Here is a 22,875-nt window from a genome sequence, read left to right as displayed (position 1 = left end):
TGGCGGAGGACTGCAAGTACGAGCTATAATTCAGTAGACATGATCCACTACCCTCCTCGCTGACTACAAAGTCAACAGAAGGGTATTCTAGAGTCCTACAAAGCTCTTTCTCTTCTCACACTTCTGCGAAATTCTTTAAAAACTTCTGGATACAAAACAGCACAATGCTGTAGCCTGAAATAGTCTGATATCTTGCTGTCTCAGCTAAATTATAGGGCTCTTAACTAAACCACTAGACCATGTTCTTATGCTGTTCATTATCTGGAGAGGCTAGGACATGGAGTACTAGGCTAATGCCAGCACTTAAGTCGGTTTACTTCATGTTTGCTTTTGCAAGTAGCTACGCAAACTGTTAGACGGTATCTTAAATCCATCATGTTTAACTTATCAAAGATGTACGTAATTGCACTGATCCAGATAAAGTCAATTTTGCCTAAAATAGGGTGAATTATATCATGACTCCACTGGGCGAACAATCCCGGCATATTTTCGTCTCATTTAACTCCTCCCCTGGGGGCATCGACTAAAAGCAGGAAGCATACCTCAGTATGCTTCTTTCACATCCTCGGCAGCCATTGATCAAAGACTAGAATTAGCCAATTACATTTTTCTGGCATAAATGTTATTACCTGGTACTTTAATGACTTTAATGGGAAGGTTACTGACCATGTGCAAGATGAGTACCTACCAATGCTGCCTGGATTCAGTAGAGGCAGCTGGTTGAGGACTTTAATGAGACAGAAGACTGACATTTTTGGGGACTAGACTGTTCATTTAAGGATGTACATAGTTATTTGTATGCGTTTTAGATTTAAAGTAGCTTTTTTTCAGTCTGTATAGCAAACTAATAATTGCTGCTTTTATGTCATGTGACAAATGTTCCCAACAAAAATTACTGAAAGAGACAAACAAAATTACAGTATTAAAATACTAGTTCTATGAATTGTGTTTCTAATGCTGTATTTGGCTACAAAAGTGTTAAATTCAGGAGAGTAGGTGGATCAGCACCTTTAAGATGAAACCTTTGGCTGCTCTAACTGTGAGGTGAAGATTTTCTCTTCAAGGTCTCATACAGACACCAAAGGGACTTAATCACCCAGTCAGACTCTCTGACTAATGAAGTCTCTGGAGGAACGGACTTCATTAGCATTGCCGTAAAGCATCAGCTCAGTGTGGTGTTTGAGGAGAGAAAGTCACATGACTGACAACAATGACGGCCTCCAGATAAAGGGAGCTTATTGAAACAAATTGAGATAAAACTGAGTTTTCTTCAATACTAACCTACTTTACTATGTACAGCAATGTAAAAAAAAAAATTTTTCCCCATGGGACTTCCCCTTTAAAGAAAGAAGTAGATAAAAGAGGCTTTCAAAAAACAGGAAAAAAGGGATTTTCTACATTGTTGATGTTTCTTAATAAAATAAATGTAAATAAAATATTTACATTTTTAGCAAAAAACTCAGATAACTGATACAATCTGAAAAATGTAAAGAAAAAAAATTATATATATATATATGCAATAAGCATAAAGCAACTCATCAGAGATACAGGTAAGACAAAATGCTTGGCAAATGAATACGATAATTAAATTTCATCACAAACTGAATTAATATATTCATTATTAATTAGTGTTATTCAGACTGTTTCAATTCTAGCATTAACAGTCTTTATGTCTAGAACTATATCACAGAAATAACCCACTAGATTAGATTCAGTGCTACACTACATCTTGGATTTAATCAATATAGCTGTAGCCAGAATGTATTAACTTAATATTTATGCTTTCCCTTTTTATTGTATTTCAGAGCGTGTTTAACTCTTTAGGGCGGGTTTTGCTAATTCCAATTGGCATTCACTTCCAGGTAAGGGCCCTGTAAAGTTTTTCATTTTTCAAAATGAATCAGTGAAAATGATTGGCCGTAATGTGGACAAATCGGAGGTTTTCCGAGCAAATGGAAAATATCCAGCAGCCACTAAGGACATGGATGCTCTACGGAGTATGAATTCAGGAAAACATGGCGCTCCCCACCCATTTCATCCATTCTTCCTTCGATTTAACCGAATGCCCAGGTCCTCCTGATGATATGCAGCATCACAACAAGATGCTGCCACCGCCACTGTACGCATGGTGTGTTTGGAGGCATGGACAGTATTTATGCCACACATTGCGCTCCATGTCGATGATCATATGATCACACAACGCTTTCCAGCATCGCTCCATGTCAACCTCATATGATCTCACAACGCTTTCCAGCATCGCTCCATGTCAACCTCATATGATCTCACAACGTTTTCCAGCATCGCTCCATGTCGACCTCATATGATCTCACAACGTTTTCCAGCATCGCTCCATGTCGACCTCATATGATCTCACAACGTTTTCCAGCATCGCTCCATGTCGATGATCATATGATCACACAGCGCTTTCCAGCATCGCTCCATGTCGATGATCATATGATCACACAGCGCTTTCCAGCATCGCTCCATGTCGATGATCATATGATCACACAGCGCTTTCCAGCATCGCTCCATGTCGATGATCATATGATCACACAGCGCTTTCCAGCATCGCTCCATGTCGATGATCATATGATCACACAGCGCTTTCCAGCATCGCTCCATGTCGACCTCATATGATCTTGCAACGTTTTCCAGCATCGCTCCATGTCGACCTCATATGATCACACACTGTTTTCCAGCATCGCTCCATGTCGAACTCATATGATCTCGCAACGTTTTCCAGCATCACAGCTGGGACACCTTCATGCTTTTTGGCAAACATCAGGTGTGCTGCTAGGTAGTACTTTTTAAGTAATAGCTTCTTTCCTGCCTTCCTCTTATACAAGCCAGTGTTCTGCAGAGCTCTTGATATCGTTGACTGATGACACCATGACTCCAACGAACTCTGTAGCTGTGATTGATTGGCTGTCTGTGGCCTCTCCCATAAGCCTCCTTATTTTGCATGCTCAGTTTGGTCCAACTGGGATATCCCAGCACGTAAATATTATTCAGTCCCCCCTTTTTTGTATTATTTTATCTTGAACTTCTGCAGAATGTTTCTTGGTGTTTTTCTTCATGTTCTTTCAGATCCACAGATAGACCTTTTATCCTTGAGGAAGACTAAAAGACCTAAAGTAAACGGAAGATATCCACAATGCTATTGGATGATAGGACTGGTAGTCTTCATAAGACTGTATACATAAGAATGTACGTATTATCAACTCACAAGAAAATCGTTTGCAAACAAAACATGTTGGTGTTGCAAGCTTCATCCAACTGTTGCTGATTGATGTAATGTTTCGGTCTGGTGTATCTTCTTCCACAAGTCTTTTCTGCTCTTCTCCCATATGTCCACCTAAGTCTTATGAAGACTACCAGTCCTATCTTCTAATAGCATTGTGGATATCTTCCGTTTTCTACTATAGTATGCTTTGGGATCTCAGGAGTCCTTGCAGACATGTTATTAGGGGAGTATTATTTCTCTCTATATGTTTTTTTCTCTGAAAGACTTAGTCTTGACAAAGGCCTAGTAAGATCAAAAAGTTTCTTGGGTTTTCTGGGGGATCGGTAAAAACCACAAAGTGCCATCTAGTATGTTTGAGTCAGGATTTGTTATAAATAAACTAGAGGGTTGTATATTGGGAAAGGACTCAATATACTGCCATAAACAGCGAACAAATTGTGAGGTTTTATCACCCAAATATCACATGACTGTTTACAATGGCAGCCTCCAGGTCTACAATTTGTTGGAACAATGGGTAACATTAAATAGTTTTCTCTGTGCTTCTGAATGATCTAAATATATATTTTTTCCTAAAGACCTTCTCCTTTAACATTCCTTTTCTCTAGTCTCTCGTCTTAGAATGATGCCTCGGAAAAGTTACTCATCAGAAGTAAAAGATTTTAGGATGCTGAAGAACAATCTTTTTTGCATCTTCGGTAATAGAAAAAAAAGGTTATTAATCATTTTACATTCTTAATGTTTCTTTAGAGACTCCATTATTGGGTGAAACTGTCACAACAGTAGTTTTCAAGGAAGAGATTAAGGACAGTTAAAAAAAAAAAAATAACAGAACGTGTAAGAAATATTATCCTTATTACGGTCTACAAGCTTGTCTTTAAGGAGTAAATGAAGTACGAGTAATTAAAGCAGATCATTCTCTTTCCCAGATCCTGTATTTTACAGCTGAGTTCACTAAATTAACCTATATAATGATGTTTACAAAAATCCTTGCAAGGTCAAAACCCAGGGTAGAGTAAACATGGTTGGTTCCTCATGACCTTCATGAGGTGGTATGGCCTTTGAAAAGTTAATCACTTTGCGTTAAGGGCCTTGGAACATGATTACGGCCTAGTAAGGTTTGGCTGGATCCTCACCCTTGTTCTAAGTTCGCACCATAAGCACTCCACTCCCTCCATGAGGTTCCTCTGCTCTTTTTGGGCCTGCCCAAAGACTGGAACCCAAATAGTCCCATCTAGCAGAACCCCCATCCTGATACCAGGGAAAAATCATTAGTATTTGTAAAAAAAAAAAAAAAAGAATTCCAGAGTTGTTCTGCCAGCCGGTTGCTAAGTGTTGCTCTGGTTTTTACACTAAATTATAGAGGGGTAATGTATAGAAAATGATTGCAGCAAAAGTGGTCTTATTACCATGGCAACCAATGGAATGGCCAAAGGGGCAGAATTTTTATTTTTGTTATGTGTGAAATTTATCATATCAGAATTTGGACTTTCTGCGTAGCTCTTTGCTTAGGCTAAGGAATCGGCATGCCGTGCCGTCCTCTATATCAGTTCTTCTCTCTCTCTGCATGAGGGGGGATTTCCTGGTGAACTTTCCATCCGCAGTATAAAGACTTCTAGCAACAGGGGGTGATTGACAGCTTCTGCTGATCTACGCTGTCATGTTATAATTCACAATTCTCTGGGGGAAATATATTTGAGTAAATCCCTAGAAGGAAAGAGGGAACAAACAAAAAAAAGACATTCACACAATACTAAGAGGAAGCAGGTCGGGTTCTTTGTAACTATAAAGTGCAGGTCCAGAAAGAAAATGTCTGCCAGCAGTGGGTTCAACTTGTTGAATTTGACATTCTCGATAAGGAAAGCAGAGTTAGAAACGCTATTGTTTGATTGGCTGTTGCCATAGAATCATAAAAACATGATAAAAGCTTTTCTATTGCTTTTTTGTGTTTAAACCTTCAAAGGAATTCATAAAATAAAATTTTCATATATAAAAAACTCTTTTATGGCCGGGTTTGCAACCCTTACCAGCCTCTTCTATGGTGACATGAGCAACAATAATACCCAGAACTATGGAGTCCCTGATTAACCTGTTTTCTAAAATGGGGGTCCAGCATGCGTTACCTTTAAATGTAAGTATAGTTCTTGGTGCTTGCAGGACAGATAGCGTAGGGCCACCTCACTCACAATGGCTTTCCTCAGGCAGCTTCCTTCTGACTAGACTTCCGTAACCTTCTCTGCTCTTCAGCCGCTCCAAGGGTTGAGCTGTCTGGGGACAAAGTTGTTTTCTAGACAAGTTAATTAAGCCAAAAAAGTTGAAAGATACAAAAGCCCTTTCCTTATCTTACGTGTTTGAGAACAGGCCTAAGCTGGCGCCATCAGTCCCCCTATGACATCATATCCCGGTGCTCCGCCTTTTTTCGGGTATGTAACGTTGGGCCAAAGTGAACTATGTCCGTTGCACCGACTCGGCACAGGCCTCCATGATGTTAATGGACTGGTCGGAGAGATCAGCCCATTGAGCAGCAGCACCACAGGGAACCTGGTCACCCAGTAGGGCCACTGGTCCCCTGTTATAGTGCCGAGGGTTGCTGCTCGCCTAGACCTGGTGCTGTAGGCCATTTTGTGGTACATAGGGTGACCATGGTGTCCATGTTTCCAGGACACATACCCCTTTTACATGTAGTTGGATGTGAAATGGGCCGAGGGACACTTTTGTTTTTGGTAAACGCATTCGACCAAGTTCTTTATGAAACATAATGAGGCATTTAGAAAAAAATTGTTTTCTGTACACATTATTGCGACTTTGAGGGCTGTCGAACACTTTGATACCCTCATACCCAGCAAAGAGGGGTCTCAGGGGAGGAAAGAGGTGTCCAGGGATTTAGGTTCCAAATAGGGACTGGCCTGACTAAAGAGGGACACTTGGGCTGTTTACCTACTGGATATGGGAATTTTTACTTTTATTGTAGTATTTCACACCAGAGTCTATTCCTATCAGTGTTTTCTGATTCAAAACTGCTCAAAATTAAATTTTAATTTCAATTATTTATTTATATCAGACGCTTTACATTGCAAGTTATGCATAATAAGGACAGAAGCTAATGAGTGCCCATAGGATGCCTACGTATTTTAACGTATCGCATTAAGCTACTTTATATAAAATCAATTAATTTTACAGTATTACTTAACCTTTAACGCGCCCCCCCCCCCCCAGTTCTCCGTTGTGCCTATATAGGCAGGCTTTTAAACATCACTCACGCCTATGGCACTCAAGTAGTTAATGACTTATGATAGTCCTCAAGACACAAACATGTTGCCGTTTAAATTTGTTTAAAGGTTCTTGGTGTCATTTTTGCTAATGTATTGGGGGGTCCTGCAGGATCTGCAGCCCCCCCCCCCAGATATTTGCAGTGCAGGAGATCTCCATGAACGTGACATGATACATACCTGCCGCCTGGCTTAGTGAACACTGCGGGCATGCGCGGCAAGCCCTCAGCGGCAGCGCTTTCCTGCTTCCTGACTATCAGTGGCAGGGAGGGCAGCTGCTGCAGCAGGGCTGCAACTTCTGTGTCAGTTTTTATTTTCAGTTTTTCTTTTTTTTTTTTACATCTATATATAATATATCAATCATTTTGTTTAAATTAAAGGTCCCTCCCCTACAGTCCCTAGAATGAAGGTTATGTCCCTGGAAATGTCACTTAGGTCTATAAGTAAATTATATTTTATGTGATCTTTTACTTTCAATGCCATAAAAAAAGTTGTTTTAACACAGTTAATAAAATTAGAAAATCAGCCGCCATATTTTTTTTCGTAACAGCTTATTATATGTTATATTATATACATTTTAGTTATGTTACGGTGAAGTCAGGCATGTATGTAAAACCACACAGACATGATCTAAATCACAGTTACTTAAGCCGTTTATTTTTTGGTGTTTTTAATGGTTAGATATTTTTATGCTGAGATTAATTGAATTTGGGTTTCTATAAAAAGCCAGGAAAAAATAATATGTGAGCATTTTAGAGAACTAAAGTATAGGAAAATTATCAAAAATAGGTCCACAGCTGTAAAAATAAACTGCAAAGGCAGTGAAAGGGTAAATGAAGGAGGTCCTGGGGGGGTGAAGCAGTTTAATGTGTCTGGGTTTCTCCACTGCACACTGATTTTTTTTTGATACAGCAGGGTAACTCCACATAAGGTGCATGCAGTCAGTGCTGGGGATCTAAAGGGGGTCTTCTTCATCCACATGTGTGTGCATGTTCTGTGTGCCTGTGTCCTCTGCCCACCCTCCCATATGCAGTGTTATTCCTGCACTGCACAAGCCTGGATGCAGCCCTCACTGTATGACAGATAGGCTGGGGCTGATCCCTTCACACATCACCCCACTGTCAGCCCAGAGAGCAGAGGGATTGGATCTGGAAAGGGATCTGCTCCTGAGGATTCATGGCTCACCCTGTCCCTTTAAACCAGCACCAGAGCTGTGAGCTGTAACAAGCTGCAGGGACCTGCGCTGATCTACAGCTCAGAGCAAGAGGCACACAGCTAAGCCTGGCATTGCATGGGGGGGATTGAGGGCAGAAGACTGTCTGGCATAGATCTACTCTGCCCAATTGCCCAGACAGGCATCTGATTGCCTCCAGCAGCTGTTACCACCTATGGATCACTTTTAAACTTGAATGCAAACCAGATCCTGGACACCAGGGAACCTCTCAATCCATACTTAGGATACCAGGAGGACCCTAAGATCCAGTGTCAGGACAGAGGACCTTCTACATTGAGGATATTAGGAGGCTTTTGGTCACACACACAGCCCCTGGATGTCAGGATCTCCTGACTGCTGAAAAGGGGGATCATCAGGATCCTTTTCTGCCCCTGCAAGGATATCAGGAAGCCTCACAGTCCAGGATATTAGGAGCCATCGTTCTGCCCAGGATATACAGATTGTCACTCAAAGAATAGGTGGTCCTTCTGAGTCCAGGACCTTCTGACTGTCTACTCAGCCCTTTAAAGTTCCCTAAGAGGGATCCAGTCTGTGTTATCTGTGGCTGAAAGTTGCAGCAGGGGGTGCACTCCAGCTCACCGTCTCCTGGTCTGCTCTCGCCGGATTCTGAGGCTCCAAGCTCGGATTTAAAAGGGGATGTGTATAATAAAAGGTGCCAGGCTGATCTGGGAAGAGCAAGAGTTAAACACCTGCCAGGGGAGTGCGGACAGCAGAGCCCGGAGCTAAAGCTGCCAGGAGCAGAGACCCCACTGAGCCCAGGATCCCTCACCATGACTTCGCTCAGGTTCCTTGGATGTCTCCTTCTCCTGCTCATCTGTGGTGAGTTACCCCTCACTGTCTGTAGATCTGCATGGAGGGGGTATGAGAGACTGGCACAGCATACCCACACTGGCATAGTGCTGGCACTGTACTGCCCTGGGTACACCCACACTGGCATAGTGCTGACACTGTACTGCCCTGGGTGCACCCACACTGGCATAGTGCTGGCACTGTACTGCCCTGGGTGCACCCACACTGGTATAGTGCTGGCACTGTACTGCCCTATGTACACACACACGGGTATCTTACTACCCTGGGTACACTAACACTGGTACTGTGCTGGGTACATAATGATTGGCATGTTCTGTGGCATGGACCCAGTCCATATTCAGATTGACATTTTAGAGCTCTGTGTTCATATACAAAGGCAAATTAGTGATGCCTTACTGCCCTGTATACACACATTGGCATACTGCAGTGTATCTATACTAACTGGCACGCTGGGTATTCATACACATTGGCATATTCTTACTGACTTGTCTATACATTCATATACTGGCATATAAGTAACATGGTGCTCTTTTCTCTACATACATACAAGTATTTATTGCTGGCACCCAGTAGGTATACTGTCTGCTATTTAACCAGTGCTGGCACTGTATAGGAATAATTACTGTGCTGCCTGGCATAGCTGAAGCTGGGGACATTGGTGGGGTGTACACACAGGCTGGCACTGTATTGGTAATGTGCCATCTGTTAATATACTTCTTAAAGTGTGGCATCACATTGGCATGAGTCTCAAACCAGTACCAATACGTTCACACACAGACAAACATACACGACCAAGGAGCATTGGGATGCTACATGTATGTGGACATGAAGGTTGGTATTAAGTTGGCATTGTACATGTGGCAGTGTAAGAAGGACATTAGCAGACCAGCACACCATGATCATTACTCTGTGGGTAGTAAAAAAAAGTGTTCCTATGGACTGGTCTTGTATTCTGGACAGTTTACCAGTTGAAGGCTGGCATGGTACTGGTATTTCACCAGTACAATACTGGGCACAGTGCAATAATGCAATATCTTTACATATAATGGTATACCTAGAGCCCAGGTGATATACATTCTCCATGACAATAACATATATATAATTATTTATGGTCCTTCACTGGTGTAAGCTGCCACACAGCCCTGGCGTTGATAGGGTTAAGTGTAATATTTGTATAAATGTTGTATGTGATACATTGTTACAGCATATAGAATATTTCCAATGTGTCTATTGTGGGTCTGCATAGGAATACTATATGATATGTATATGCTGCGTGTGTGTGAAGCCCATGTATGTGCTGGCATGTATGTGCTGCCCATGTTCCGTGGCTGCTGATACCAGCCTGCACTGTGGCTGCTGCAGCTTCCATGTAAAACTATTAGCTTATGTTGTACATTAACCTCCTCAAAATTACTGACTTGTGCAAATAGCCTTATCTCTGCAAGGCAAACACAGGGCTCCAGCAGCTCTATTGATGTATCTCTCCTCTTCCAGTTCATGTGTTTCATTTATTCTTTAAATATTATATTCTCTCTTCATATCCTGTCCCTTTACTAGGTATCTCATGGCTATTATTATTATAATTATTACTATTATTAATTGATTAGTTCATTTTTTGCTTTTTGTATGAATTATTTGATCTGCTCTCAAACCAGAAGAGTATATCTATAAGCTTAATCAGATGTGTGTGTTATATATATATATATCTATATATATATATATCCATCAGAGGTATGCAGACACAGATGCCAAGGAGCAGGACTGCAACTCCCATAAACGTTCCTTTTGTAGTCTGTCTGAGGGTCCTGGGTGTTGTAATCCACAGCAGCTGTATCCCCAGGAAGTTCATATTTCTAATGTCAATGCTTTAACTCTTCCTTTGGGCTGACCCTTTTTTAGATCAAGTTTAGTCTGGTTGAGAGTAATGAGAATGGCCATGCACAGCAGCCAGATATGCCTTTATAATCTCAGCATTATTAGCTCATTTTTTTTTTGAATTCTTAGGTTGCACAACTGACAGCCAGTCCCGCGTGGCTGAGGGTAATGGGAGTTGTATTCTTAATGTACACATTGGCTTTTCAGTTTTTGTTTTAATATATTGACCTCCTCTTGTCTCTCTGCTTGTGTTGAGCCTTTTAAGTCTGGCTCGGGCTGCTGGGAGTTGTAATAGAGAAGCTGCTATTTAGCTGTATTTGCTCTGAATTATAATTGTATAATATATTATATAATATTATACAAATAATAGAATTACTTTTTTTTTTATATAGCTCTCCAACCTGCAAGCTCTGCAGACCCCCCTCTCCCAATCACTTTCCACAGACCACCGGCTTTCAGTAGGTGTAAAATGTGGGTGATTATTCCTCTACCTCTCATACCTTCATCATCATCATCATCATCTTCAAATTGCTTACCCCCCCCCCACCCTACCGGTTGCATTCACATCGCTGTGTAATCATTTATTATCTATTTAACACATCGTTTCCACCATTAGTATAAAAAAAGGACTTCTTCTAAACAAACGGACGGCATCTTCACTTCCAAGTTCCATTCCCGTCTGCGGAGAACAATCCAGCTCTGTTTGCCAGCTCGTCGAAGGAACTATTTGTTTTGGGTATTAAGATACTTTATCAAATTGCATATTTCAATGGATTTAGTCCAATTGAGTCGGTGTATTTGGCAAGATTAAGGAGTTGCCTTTGAAAAGCTTATACCCAGAATGAATTGGGAGTCTGCTAGTGGAATGTCAGAGAGGGCGCTAATTCTGTGTTTAATAGGATTTAAGAATGCATCAACAACAAGTGGATTTGTATTTCGGGGTTAACGAGGACTGAAAATCCTTTGTAACTATTTTTGACGGAATCAGGGAAATATTGGGTAATACGATTGCCCCTTCAATTTACGGTATTTAATGTGTGGGGTGTATCGAGAACACGGACATGTGAGATCACGACGCAGAGTATGCTTCGTATAAAGCACGGCTTTCTTTCTCTAGGCGCTGGGCAGTAGGGGTGCTAGACTTCTTTGAACTTAATGAAAAAAGCACGAAATTCTCTTCTTATGCAATGCATAGCTGCCAATAGTCCTGAATTTACCATGACAGTCCGGACAGCTGGGCTCGTGTCACCACAAATCCCCCATCCAGACGTCTGACCTGCATGTGTTTTTAGCAGATCTGTAGGTAAGAGGCTAACCGTAGAACCCGATGGACAAATAGTTATAAGCGTCTGAGATTCCTTTTTTCCCCAGAGGAGCAAAGATCCATTCAAATCGTGGCCCCGAACACAAATACCGTACCAATTGCTCACCCACATGTTGGGAACTGACAATCCATGGTATGACGAAGTGTTGCAGATTGCTCCTCGCGCATGCACAGTGCCTGATGAAACACTTCTATCATAGCTGCCAACTGTCCTGCTTGTGCCAATGCTCCAATTATCAGGACAGTTTTGAGTGGGCTTAATCACTTTCAGGTCATACAGGATGAGTGATTATTGCGTATGCAATGATTAATATATTCCATTGGCGCTTATATAGACTGACATATTTGGGAATTTCCCAGGGCAGGCTACCTGGAGCCCTTCCTCTTTTGAGGGAGTGGTTTTATGTGGGGGTGGAGCTATTTCCATATGATCTTTAATGTCATCATAATGTCTTTTTGTGGGTGGGGCGAAGGGAAAGTTGGCAGGGAGAAGGCGGATCATAATTTGGAAGTGGGTGTGACCAAATGCTGTTCTGAGGCCTGGAAAAAGAAGAAATTGACCCAGAGACCCTGGGAAGCAGAACTTCACCCGGAGGCTCCGGGTTAAACCTGCAATTTAACCACGCAAGTGCTGGTAACAATTAAGTAAATTTTATTTCAAACCATCTTATAAAGGAGCAAATACTCGTAGATGCATAGAAAGGAAAAACGTCTTAAATAGAGACAGCCATTTCTTCGTAATAATGGTCAAAACACGTCTCTCATTCCCATTCAGGAATAAAGCGTAAATTCTTTGATTGATATCCCATGCTTCAATGCTTTTTGTTATTTTAGAATTGGGCTACCCTTAGCCTTTGTTGCCCCTGTGGTACTTGTCACAGAGTGGACTCCTAAGCGTCCCGGTGCAAAAGTGGGCCCTGTGAAATTGGCACTCGACTGAATACTGAATGTGCACTTTAATGAGTGGTCCCTTTCAATTATCATGGTGCCCCCCTTCTGCAGAATCCTGCCCCCCTCCCCAATATTCATTTGCCCCCTACTACACCTCCTATTTGCCGTATGACTCCGGCCAAACACATCTCTGTGAAATAATAACCACCAGTCACCCTCGGCGCTGGCTTGGTAAGCGTTCCAACACCCAAAAAGCGCTTCCATTGATTTCGGTAGTAATGCCTTCCTGCCACTGATTGGTTTGTTCAAGCAGCCAATCAGTGTCCCAAAATTTTGGACCACGGAGGAAGCTTTCTCTTAAAGCTAAATATTTTTTCCCAGCTTTCATGAACGTATAATGAAGTCCTTACAAAGTATCTTAAAATGCATTCTTTATTCCGGGGCCAGTCTGGAATACTTTGGTGTCCCTTTAATGAATTCTGTAATATTTTTATTCCCGAGAGCTGTGTTAAAAACAACGTGTTGAGAAACAAATTAACACTTGGGTGGGTATAAGAGTTTCTTTTTTTTTTGCCGGTTTTGCGACGGAATCATTTACACGCGCAGATAATTATCGGACCAAGCAGAAGACTATAATTAGTCAATAGTCCTTGAGAACGGTGAGAATCCCTCATTGTGTATTAGAATGCGAGTGCTTTGTGATGTAGCATATCCACTCCGGCAGAATTTATGGGATGACTTCTTCACCCTTCACATCTGGACCGCCATAAAAAATTAAATAGAGCGTAGAAGGACCTTTGACTCCTTTCCCTGACATATGCTCTGGGATTAGTTGCAATCATTGTTAAGAAGATCGACCACCAGAAAGCAAGCGAGTGTCAGCTTACTTCAGTCCGCCCGCAGCAGATAGGATAATAAATATTATATGATCCTCTGTTTTTTTTATGCATTTTTATTAGCTGCTACAGATCGGAAAACAGAAATATTATACTCCACTTTCTGCTCTGATTTATGCGCTGCGAGGAAGTATGATCCATCAAAGCTCGTTTTACCAATGAGCCAACATCCATTTGGAACATGAATTTTACATTTCAGCGCTGAGTAGGGGCGAGCTGGGTTTCTATATCAGTCTGCGTTACTCTCGGTGTGAGTGACATATGTCTGGAGTTATGACTTTGGATTTTAAACGCATCCCGTTAAACATTCATAGGCATAGCAGATAGAGTGGCCTTGGGTGCTCGCAAGGATGGTTGGAATCCAGAACGGTAAAGGAATCATCGCAAGGGGTGAGCCACGCTGCTCTCCGTATACCAAGGTCCTCACACAAGCTCATAAGGGCGCCAAGAAAAAGGAGAACGAGGAGAAAATGTGAGCGTCCTCAACTCCTGAGCTCCCTGGGGTTTGAAGCCACCTTGAGCTGCCCTCTTCTAGTAGTTGATGGGTTGAATTATTTTTTTTTATAATTGAACCATTGCTTTAGATGGATAAAGTCTGTTTTGAAGTTCTGATTCCTGGTGTGATAATGCAATATTGTGACTTCATGGCAAGCACGGCAAACGCAAGCGATTTTCCATAGCAAATGGGGCAAAATTTACCAAGTCAATTGGAGGTCCTGCTGCTTCTAGACTAAAGCTACCAATGGAAGCCCATTATCAGTTACCAAACCCATGACTGATTATATACATATTATATTTAAAATAAAATTTAAGAATGTTTACATTTAGACGAATCCTGCATTGCTGAGATGTTTGTTTAGCCAAAATGAGTGTTTCTTCACAACAGAATGGACAATCCGATGGGGAATAGGGTCCTACCTTAAGTAGGGTCCTATATGTGCATTTTTATATTATGTGATATACTGTATATAAATAGAGTAAAAATTCATTGGCCCATGTTTTTTGTTTTCGTCTTCTACTCCATCTCTCCCAAAAGAAGGTCCCAGGCCATACTGTAGTTCTAAGTTCCAATGAACCTTTGATTCCCCAAACTACCCAATCCCACGTTTAGGAGGAAGCTGTGACTATTTGTGTTCCAGGCATCAGTGAACCATCTTTGAGCTAAAAGCCTGGTGTTTCACTAGTGATTCTGCCACGAATGCGCACCCGGCACACTGACCTGACGGTGCCAAAGGCATGCTAGCCTCCTGAACGGCCAAAAACATGGCGGAGCCAAGTGGATCTAAAGAGCATTTGGGGATGCTGATTTGTATATTTAATATCGAGGATGAGTAACCTTAATAGATCCGGCTTGGAGGAAAGAAGAGAGAGAGGGGATGTGATGGAAACATTTAAATACTTACAGGGATTTAACAAAATAGAGGAGAAAAGTGTATTTCGAAGAAGGAGAAATGTTATGGTCTAAAACTAGAGGGTCGTTTTACTTTACTGGTGGGGTGGTTGCTAAATGGAGCAGCCTCTTGTCGGAGGTGGTAGAGGTGAATACAGTGACAGAATTTAAACATGCATGGGATGGGCATAAAGCTACCATAAGACTAGACCAAGACTAATTAAGGTCTGGGTCCTTACATAAAAAAAATGGCAGACTAGATGCGCCGAGTAGATCTCATCTGCCATCCGTTTCTTTGTTTCTGTATTTAATGTCATTCTCCTATTTCCCATACGAAGCATTCCCTGCCGGCGAACTCACGGGGTCTTTATTATAAGCACGTGTCTTACAATCACGAACAGTCTTTTCAATAGCTTTTTTTTGTTGTTGTTTTTACTTCATTATTTTCACCGCAGTTTTCACCGGAGTGTCATTAAGGTTCTTTTTGAAGAAACATAATAAAAATGATTTAATAAATTAAAACCCCAGAACAATTGTACGTTGGAATCTCGGTGGAATTAATCTTCCCTCTTGCCATTCTGTATTATTGTCCTCGTTAAGGAATCGTACCACCTACTGTATTTTCTCATGAATATGCAGGCTGTAAAGAAGTCCTTGTCAGTAATTGTCTTGGAGCCACCTACGCATCCTTATAGAGATATTTAAATCCCCGTTGTACCACTAACCGGTCCCCTTGTCAGACTTGATAAAGAGGATAGCGATGAAATCTTGTGTGAACTTACATTATGTGTACATGTTTGATAATAACTCACTTTTTCAGTTCCGTGTCTTCTAGAGTGAGAGAGAACATTATACGGAGATCTTTTCTTATGTTCCTCCAAGTTGAGACGTTGAGGGCAATTATATCTTACGCGATATGTAGAGCTTTGGTATCCACGTGGGAGACATGGGCTTTTTTAGGGTCCAGCCTACGATAGGTTTGGGATGTCAGAGGATCTCCCCAAAGTAGATGTCGGAGCGTGATGGATTGCGGGTTCCAGGCTTGGGGCTTCCGCCATGACCTCGTTGAGTGGTTATTCCTCTTTTTAATGTAATCTATGCAGTTGTTGGAAGATGATTTCTGTAAGGAATAGTGAAAAGAATAAAGGGGAATTCCGGACAGGTGAGTAATTGTGTAGGATTAGCCGTTAAAGTCAGGAAAAGAAATATTAAGTAATACTAAATAATAAATATTAAATAAATTATATGAAATTAATATTAAATAAAAACATTAAATAAAAAATATGAAATTAATATTAAATAAAAAATATTAAATAAATAATATGAAATTAATATTAAATAAAAAATATTAAATAAATAATATGAAATTAATATTAAATACAAATATTAAATAATGTGAAATTAATATTAAATACAAATATTAAATAATATGAAATTAATATTAAATAAAAATATTACATGATATTATTAAATATTACAAATATTAAATAATACAAATATATTAGAGTTTTAATAACAATAAAATAAAATCACAAGAGGGTTTATTAACTATTACCATGTGCAAAACATGGTCGTAACTTGCAAAACCTATAGTGGGACTGCTGAGCGGAATTAATCCATCTCCAGAAGAAATACTTATCCCTTATGAGTCCTAGAGAGCTGTAGAGAGTTACTGAGAGTTGAGTATGTATGGCACTCGGGTAATGAGGAGTCCCAAAAGTTTGCCCTGAGAGAAGAACCAAGATTGAGGTTGGTGAATAAGCAGGCTTGGTAGCTGTTGTCAAGTCCAAAACTTGTGTTAAAGGACATGGAACGCGTTGACCTGGTGGGATCTTCCAAGGACACGACGGCTTACCCTGAAATCACGGAGAGCTGAAATGTGGCCTTTATTAAACATTTCATCTAAAAAAAAAAAATACACACAAAATATAATAAATAAAACATAGCTGTTTACCACTTCCCACGCTGGGACTTATTCACTAAGCAGTGAAATTGTGCGTAAGTTTTGATGAGATGGATTTCATTGGCAAATCATATTTATAAACTGGTGCAAACTCTTCAAAAGGGCTTTATCGTGTGAAAAGTGCGTTCCGATTGGACCCTTTTATAGGTTGCTATGGTGACACCGCTTCGCACTTTTACATATAACCTGTTGTGTTACAAAGCCACATAATACATGTTTAGTGCCAAAAATTCTAATTTTGACACGTATAAATGAAGGCAATAATTAAAAAGAACATACTCCAAGAGTCTTTCAGTCGGTTATTGAATTTCCATCTGTGGAATAAACCTCTTTTTCACTTACAAAATCCCTGTCTTTATTTCCGACGCTAACAATATTACAATCAATTTTCTAGTCTAGTGCCTGCAATTCATCTTAACGATGTAGAAAAAAAGAAGAAAAAAAAAATAAAGATTGTGCTATATTTTGCTAAATTTGCATTTTTTTTTTTAAATTTTTTTTTTTTGCAGATCTCTAGTTTTGTATTTGCAGATAATATGCGGTATTAAAATTCCCAGAGGTGGGAATGTGAGAGTCTTCTTGGAATTCCGTAGCCCATGAGTGTGGATCGCTTATGTAGAAAAAAATTCCATTTGTTTCTAGAAGAATCCATGAACAGCCCTACTGCTAGTATGTATATAGTTAAATAACGCGAAATACGGCTATGAACAGACAGGAAGCTCTGGGGCATCACAGGTTCCTTTAGTCGTCAGCATGCACCTTGCCACCGGGAATTCATTATTGCCTCTCACCGAGTTAAAGGGACACTGCGGCTACCATACGCACTCTAATGCACATGATGGCAGAGCGGTCACTTCGGATTAAGGGATTCTCCCTTGGCCGGATAAACGCCGGGGCACATGGAGCAATTGCTCCAGGGTCCCGGCATTTGGACCGCTCCATACCACTTATCTGCCCCTCAAAGCGACGATCTGATTTGGTCCTGCGGAGCGCGGCTGCCATGCTCCCTCACTGACAGTGTGCTGTGTATGTACGGTATGTGTGTGTGCATGAATGTGTGTGAGAATGTATCTTTATATATATGTGAGCGTGTGTGCTTTACATGTGTGCTTTTTTGTATTCTTGTTTGGTGAGGCTGCATGAGACAACAGACTGTCCCTTTACGATACCATGAGTTGGTAGGCAGGGATCCAAATAACCCACAGCGGCATAGGGGTCCCGGTATGTATAACGGATGTTCATTGCTTGGGTTCCCCATAATGCCAAAAGGTTAGCAAGTTTAATGTAATCACTGACAAGGACATACAAAATGTACTATACTTTCTATACGTTAGAATAACACAAATCATTCATAGATGGCACACTGTACACGGCTTTTAACTAACTGTTGCTTATAGTTGCAGACTGTCAGACTTTTTACCTTATTTATCACGGCAGGGAAAGGCCGAATGGATCAGTTTGGAGCCTTCATAATACCCAGTTGGCTTAATGGAGACCTGGAAACCGCAGATACACCCGTTCCTTCACAGATTTTTCCATTTTTCTCTGAAATGTCAGCTGCGATTAGATACGATTGTGTCTCTTTCGTGTTTAGGTCAAATGATTTGCTCATCGCTGCTGAAGACAATAAAAAACAATATAATAACACAGAAACCTAGAATTTTCTAGATCAGACCCCTTTCGGCTTGTCTAGTCTGCCTGTTTTTGTGATGCTTTACATATTTACCAGCATCCTCTCAGTAAAGTAAATCTTCTTTACACTACATCTGACCCTCTAGTTCTGGATTATGATCTCTAGTTCTAACATTTGTCCTCCTTTAATAAAAACTTCCCTCCCTTTTACGTATTTAAATGTTTCTATCACATCTCCTCTCTCTCTCTTCTCTCCTCGAATCCGGACATATTGAGATCTCTTTCCTTGTAGTTTTTATCCTGCAAACCATTCACCATTTGGTAATCATCCTCTGAGCTCCAGAACGGCGATATCCTTCTGGGGTCTTCAGACTTTATACAATACAAGATAGGAACCCAGCCCTGGGGGGTGAAAAATAAATACATCTACATCCGACAAGCAATTCGTTAATGCTAACAGGGAGAATACGGAAGGGTCTTTAATTGTTCTGTTGAAGGATTTTAATCAATTGGATCTGGTAGTGTTTATGCTCAATATCCAGCAATTAGCTGGCCGCCTATCAGCTTTCCCAGACGCAACATCTGGGACCAATTCATTGTCATCTGCTTTCCTTCAATAAGCAATAATCATTAGTCGTGTCCTTCTGCGTGTCAGAGGTCATCCCCTCGGCTGTGGGGGGCATATGCTTGCAAAAAGGACATTGACCGATCTCTTTGTCTACCTATAGAGAACGATGTACATATATGTATATTTATTTTTATTTTTTTTTACTATCCTGAGAGGGTTGTAGATAAGTGGAACAGCCTCCCAGCAGAAGTGGTAGAGGGTAATACAGTGAGGGTATTAAACATGCATGGAATAGGCATACGGCTCCCGAATCTAAGATGAGACAGACGACTGATTAAGGTTTGGTTCTTTATAGCAGGGAAAATGGGCAGATTAGACGGGGGCCGAATGGGGCCGGCAAATTCTATATTTCCCCAGCTTTTGGGGTGTATGAATATCTCACCGCCAGGGCCTTGAATAGAAACAAAGTGCTTGAATAGGTCACTGGGTGCCGCAATAAACTCGATCCATACTCCTTTTACTTATTTAATTGGGCAAAATGTCATCAGAATAGAAACAATAATAAAATGGGTGATTTTCCGCATTTTAACACACAAATCTAAACAGAAGGGGTTAAATCGGACTTTGCGGTCCATTTATTTTGTATTCATTTACATTAAACACCTATGCAAACAGGTAACCGCCTAACGATCCAGAATACGCAATCCGAACGGCAAATGGTTGCTTCGAAGGTCCAATGAATGCGAGTCCTTAATGATTTAACTAATAGGGATTATTTAATTACAAATATTTAATTTCGAGTGTCTGGCTGAAATAAACAAATTCTTCTCATTAGGTTGTGTGGTTTAGCTTGGTGTTACGGCCCCCGGGGAAATTTAATTAGCGGACGCGTTTCGCCCCCGTACATCGGAGGCAGACGGCCTGTCCCAATCTTGCCTTGGGTTAGTGTCGCGTCTCGGTGAAGGAGAAGCGAATGATTGTCTGGAGGATCAAAGGAATTGAGCAGCGGATGTTTTAAAAGGGCAAACGCGAGCGAAACGCGTGGGGATTTTTCCGCAGACTCGCTGCCGATGTGCTTTATTGTGATGGATGGTGAAAAAAAACTGTAAATTTAGGCGTTTGTAAAAAAAATAAATAAATAAATAAATAAAATTTAGAAACTTTTAATTTTGTGAATTTTTAAGGGGCTTTATCACCTTAACAGCTTTGGACAAAATTTATTAGAAAGGCCTGTTGCTCGTTGGAAAGGTGCGAGTCCTTGACGGTTAAAAATGATTATTTATGGCATTCTGTGGATTTGTATTAATACCATTGTTAGAGAGAAAGGGTTAACCCATCGGTGCCTGTGAGAGCAAGAATGTACCAACTAGCCCCTAACATGGTACAGCCCTGCTGACTATGATGGCGCTATAAAAATAAAATTAAAAAGAACAACATTGCAAAAGGACACGTTTGACCAAATTAAGATTTAAATATTAACCCTTTCAGTGCCAGCAAATGTTTGCTGAGAATTGCTATCTGGCAGCGACACTTTTTTTTTAAATTTTTTTTTTTAACGCATTTAATACACCAAAACGGACAGAAAGTAAGATTTCCGGCCACGCTGTTTATTCTGCTCGTTAATCAGTCTAACAATATTTGGTTTGTATTTGAAAGTCGATACAAATCGTTCTTGTATAAAGATGAAGTGATGTACTCTGTCCCACGGCGCGTTTCGCCAGGACATTACGGTTTATTTACATCGAGCGCGTTTCATCTTGTGGCAGCCGGTATAACAAATAGCTGGTTAAAAAAAGAATAATAATAATAATAATAAACCGTATAAAGGTCTAAATTAACTTCTTGGCAGGCAGATATATAAAACGAGCCACACGTCCTTTAATGTTGCGAATGTCATCACATGTGATGTTTCGCAATCTTAGTAATTGTTCAGAAATGACACATAGCAGAGTTCCCGTTTCTTATTAATTGCAACAATATTTCATTGTTCCCCCATAAACGACGCTTTATCATAAAAAGGCCGTTTATATCGAAAATCCATGTTGGGAATCACACATGATTTAATACATTCTTGTCTATAGCGCATAATAGGAAACCGCGTGGTCTTTTATTACATCTACACCCGTCCCCGACATCTCAATTATGCGGAAAACTGATAAGGACAATATTAATCTATGTTATTGTCACCGGTGATATTTATGCATTGGCGTTTGATAGCTCTACTGAATTCAGTAACTCCGTATTATCGGTACCATTTATCAACCCCGCCTGCGATTCCCCCCCCCCCCCCCGCCAGGCAGATCCATGTTAATTCAACTTAAATGGAAACTGTAACATAGTAACGCCATTTAAGATGAAAAAAAAAACACGCGTGTCCATCGTGTTCAGCGCCACTGCAGATCATTGAAGCGGATTTCCAATTATGCCTCAAAAAAGGGGGGGGGGATTCCTTCTTGACTCTGAAATGGCCTCTGATTTCTCACTGGATCAACAAGCTGTAACTAATCCGGTCCGTATAACCCGTTATATCCATGTTTATTCTTGTTTGGTAAAAAAAAAAAAAAAAAAAATCACCCAGCCTGTATTCAAAGGCATTTATTACATTTGATAGCAAACCGTGGGGAGCGGATTCCACATCTTTACTGCTCTTACTGTGAAGGACCCTTTAGGTCAGGGTACCAAACAAGAGTCCATCGCCTCTACACTTATTTTGGACTCTATATAAAGTTTGTAGTTGCGGGACCCCCCTTTTTGGCCGAAGACCCAGTCAGTAATCTAGGTTTGCCCTCACTCATTAAGGGCTTCCTTAATGAGTGAGGAGTAGCAGATACGTGAGTTTGACTACAAAGTTCTCTTTACCCTGTTCTCCAGCTCTTCTGCACTAGTGGAAATCTATAACCTGGTCTTGGAATATGAAGTCTTATCCATACCTGGGAATTTTCTAAATGAGCTGAGTTAAATATTAACCCTTTAATAGCCCATAGTGAAGAGCCAAACATGTGAGCCAAACGGCTCTAATACTGAACCTCATGGATACCTATTATTCAAAGATCTACTTATTTGAGTCACCTGCTTTCAAGTAGTGATATCAACCATCACAGACTGGTAGTGAATAAACAAATTGGGAAGCTTAGGAACCATCCCATCAGTGCAGAATATGAAGAAGTCCGTTCCAGACTGTGTGACCCTAAGATTGCGGCTCTTCACCCTGAGACCTTGACACTCTGGGTCAAACCATGAGTTACCAGGTATGGTCATATCCCTTCATCGTCACTCTTGGAATGGGCAAACAAGTCTCCCGTCGGCTAGAGAAGATGGTCCTATGCTGCCTAAGCTGTGTCTCCTTTGACCGGTGAAGTTCTGGTCACCGGTCAGATACATCTAGACTCAAACTGCACGTGTTACAAAGCATTCTCCAGGGTTTACAGGACAGCAAAAGTATGTATTTTCACAAGCCAGCCCCCTTATCTCTTCCCTCCCTGTAAATTATCCTTTCCATTATTAGATGTGAAATCTTGTCAGGTCCCATAGGGATGACCTTGTGTCCTCCGTTGATGAATGAGTCCCAAGCGGGAGTTCAGTGGAGGGTAACATACGGTGGTTGGTCTATTCTTACAAAGTGGATGCCTCCTATAAGCTACTCATCATCGACTCCCCAGGCCATTTCATGCATCCCTGTGAAGCCTATTCATAAAAACGTTACTCTGCTCAAGTTTCAGGACCCTTCTGTTATTGCTTCATTCTCCTAGAATTCTGCTACTTATTTTTCCTTCTAGAATTCT

This window comes from Sceloporus occidentalis, unplaced genomic scaffold, assembly GCF_023333645.1.
Source record: "Sceloporus occidentalis isolate IW3139 unplaced genomic scaffold, rSceOcc1.0.p SCAF_84, whole genome shotgun sequence".
Classification (NCBI taxonomy): Eukaryota; Metazoa; Chordata; class Lepidosauria; order Squamata; family Phrynosomatidae; genus Sceloporus; species Sceloporus occidentalis.
The sequence above is the reverse complement of the archived record's forward strand: the minus strand, read 5'-3'. Positions refer to the sequence as shown.